General features: G+C 34.1%; 1 pseudogene; it reads left to right on the forward strand.

Annotated features, from left to right (window-relative positions):
• The first annotated feature begins 53 nt into the window (after window positions 1–53).
• LOC107577268 (uncharacterized) lies at window positions 54–3,190 on the forward strand (annotated as a pseudogene).
• Window positions 3,191–3,803: the final 613 nt, after the last annotated feature.

Below are 3,803 nucleotides of genomic sequence, written 5' to 3' on the forward strand. Positions count from 1 at the left end.
TGTGTGCGTGCAATCAGTCCCAGGTATGAGGCATGATGGGAGCTGGAGTCTGAATGGATGAAGTCAATATTCAGGAGAGAGTTCCCTCTGGTGGTGAGGAGGAGGCGGTACGGTAGCCTCCTCTGTAACAACCGCCCACTTCAAGTACTAAGACAGATCATAGTCTAGGTTGATTTTTTTAAGCTATGCCAGCAGGAATGTATTTTAAATTATGAATATTATACAATTTATTTATTATACTCATTTATATATTTGCAGGCAGTGCAAGAAGTCATGTGGACGAAACAGGAGAAGCATAAGGACCAAGTCAATTTTTCCCATTTCCGTGCAAGCCTTTTTAGTTGGATAGAGTATATTCACAGGTAAGTTTATATTGTTTGTAATCTCTAGTGCCATTTCCTCCACAACAGTCTGCACATTAAATTTTTAATTATATCCTTTTACTGCAATATTGCATTGCATTGTGTTTAGATTTTCACTATTTGGACATCTCAAATAGTAGTGCGACCCTGTCCAAGATGTCCATGAAATTGCGAAGTGTATGTGTGAGAAGTATGCGGAGGCTCAGGAAAAAAAGAGGACAAAAAGTTGGTGGGCTCAACATATGTGTACACATTGATGAAAGCAAGTTTCGCCACAGACGAAAAGTAAGCCATGAATTCAGAAAACATATATATTCTCTTCAAATGTGGATGTGTACACTGTAAAATAATCATAATTTTACAAAAAAACAACTGTGATTTTTTTTCAGTTTGTTTTCTTATATTTTAAATTGTAGTCAAAACTCTTTACAGTAATTCACAATTTTATACAGAAAATGTACTATATTTTTATACAGTACTTTTTCGTTTTTCTTAAATTACATACAAATGTATGTAAAATTACAAAAATAATCCGTAATTAATACAATAACAAAAACATTAGATGATAAAACAGCCAAATGACTGGCAGCAACAGTTGCCAAACAAAAACCATAAACAAAACTAACATTGTTTATCTACAGGCATTTCCTGAATTATGATCAAACATCTTCACTGTAAAAATAAATAAATAAATAAATAAAAATAATAATAAAATGTCACATGACTTGCAGCAACAGACACTAACAGATCTCTCTAGATCTCAGCATCTTCACTCAGTTCAATCCCGTCTGGCTTTATTGCTTTCACACAAAACTTCGTATTAAGAATTAACAGAGGTTCAGTTTACTGGTTTAATTAGGTTTATATGGGCTCTTGACCCTTGACTTTTTAACATCTGTTTTTTCACCGTGTTTCTAAAGCACATTTGTTATGCCAAAATTGCGAGAAAGAAAATCTGATCAGATGAAGTTTTACTTATTGATGATGATTCAATAATTATATATAGTGGCCTGATTCACTGATCTCATCCAGAGTCTTCTTTCTGAGCGTGTTAGCTGTTAGTTTTGCATTGTTTACAGTAATATTGTGATGTTATAAGTTATGACAGTCAGATATTCAGATTTTTTTTTCATTCATTATATAGAAATTGGTTTAAGCTGCCTTTTTGACTCTCACAAACATCAAGAATCAGCGCATGAATCTCGAACAATGGTGACATTAAACAAAAAGCTTTTTTGTGACTTTAGTAGTTTGTTTTGTGATGTTCAGAGTTGATTTGTTTATCTGAATATTTTGTCGACTGTCACCATTGTTGTGGTTTATACACAGACTCTTGATGTCTGTGAGTCTACATGATCCTTTCCAAATAATTTCTGCACTTAAAAACGGTCAAAATCTTCAATAAGAAACCAATTTCACCTGATCTGATTTCTTCTTTCAATTTATGCTATAACATATATGCTGTAGAAACACACAGTTACAGCAGTCAGAGAAGATCTAGTGTTAAAAAGCATAGAGTCAAGAGTCTAACTAAAGCAAACACTTATCTCCACAATGGGGTCTTCAAACTTTATTATTTTCAATTAACATCAACATCTAAACCTCAGTTAATTCTCAATAATACGTTTTGTGTGAAAGCAATAAAGTCAGACTGGTTTGTTAGAAGTGAAGATGCTGAGATCTAGAGAGATCTGTTAATGTTTCAGGTTCTGTTGGGATTGAAAGGATTTCTGTTGTCTTTTGTCTTGTGGGTTACCATTGTGCTGAAGAGTAGAATCTGTGCTTCAGTCCAGGACAGGACTAAGAAACAGTGGTGTTATACTGCGTGCTGCTTTATATAAAGACAGTAACTGTGTAATTGCTGATGCAGTGAGAGTTTCATTAGCTCACACGTGTGTGTGCTTTTGCTAGCTAATGGTTAACTGCAAAAGATTTACAACTTACAGAGAATGTTTCACAATAATAATTCAAGAAGTCCTTGTAAAGTAGCAATGCTTTTTGTGAAACATTTAAGAAAAAATAGGATATTTTACAGTTTTTGTTTGGCAGCAGCTTCTACCAGTCATTGACGGGTTTTTTTAACGATGTTTAACCATTATTTCCATTAATGGTAAATGTTTGACAGCCTGTGCTGCCATGCATTTCACCATTTAAAAAAAAAAAAATTTTTAACAGTGTAGACAAGACACAATATTGTTATATTGTTCTAATAAAAAAAATTTGAGTTCTTGTAAATCCTTTTTGTAAGACTAACAACATTTGGATTATCAGTAGGCCTGTCAGTTGACCTAAAATATTTATTTTGAGGCTAGTGCTTTTGACTTTTAGAAAATAAGAGTGTGTGAAATAAATTTCATTTATTCTTTTTTCAGTATGCCAGAGGGCGTTTTGGAGGTGCAAGGAGAAGGAAAAGCTGGGTATTCGGAATGGTTGAGATTTTGCCCTCCCGAAAACCAGTATTGCGTTTGGTGGACAAAAGGGACAAGACAACCCTTTTACCAATCATAGAAAAACATGTAAAAAGAGGCAGCATCATTCATAGTGATGAGTGGCGTGCATACTCAGCTCTTCCAGAGAGAGGATACCAACACCAGACAGTGAACCATAGCATTAATTTTGTTAATCCATCGACAGGGGTACATACACAGAACATTGAAAGGGCATGGGCAAACTTCAAAAGGGAAGTGTGGAGGTTGCGTGCAAACCGGTCAGAGAAGGCTCTCAAAAACCATCTAATATATATAGAATGGACTTACTGGTTAGGCAGGAGATACTGACAGGGGATTCTTGGAAGGCTTTTGGATGACATCAGCCAGTTCTGTCACTGATTCAATGTTTTTTTATTCATGTTTCTAACCTTGTTGTGTTAACTTGGCCATACAAAATGTCCATGTTATATACAGTGGGTACGGAAAGTATTCAGACCCCCTTAAATTTTTCACTCTTTGTTATATTGCAGCCATTTGCTAAAATAATTTAAGTTATTTTTTTTCCTCATTAATGTACACACAGCACCCCATATTGACAGTAAAACTACACTGTCGGTACACCATACTTATACAAAGAAACTAAACCTATGCATTTAAAGAGATGGCAACTAATAGAAAAAGACAAAAAAATAAAAATGAAATGAAAAGATTCCTTATTCTGTGTCCCTGTAGTAAGATCCTGGCTCCCTCATTTATTTTCAGGGCTGGGCGATAAAACGATAATGATAATTATCGATAAAGAATGATACTCAAATCATTCTTTATCAATGTTTTTTTTTTGCACCAAATGACCTAAGATGACGAAGAAAATAAATTATCTGCTTTGTCTTTTTAGACAAACTTGTCAATATACTCTTTTCAAGATACCTTATTGTCTATTGTTACACCTAAATACTTATACTTTTCTACCTGTCTAATATTTTAATTATGCATAACTACAGGCTTTTTAAAG

This window comes from Sinocyclocheilus grahami, unplaced genomic scaffold (genome assembly GCF_001515645.1).
Source record: "Sinocyclocheilus grahami isolate Dianchi unplaced genomic scaffold, SAMN03320097.WGS_v1.1 scaffold5579.1, whole genome shotgun sequence".
NCBI classification, from domain to species: Eukaryota; Metazoa; Chordata; class Actinopteri; order Cypriniformes; family Cyprinidae; genus Sinocyclocheilus; species Sinocyclocheilus grahami.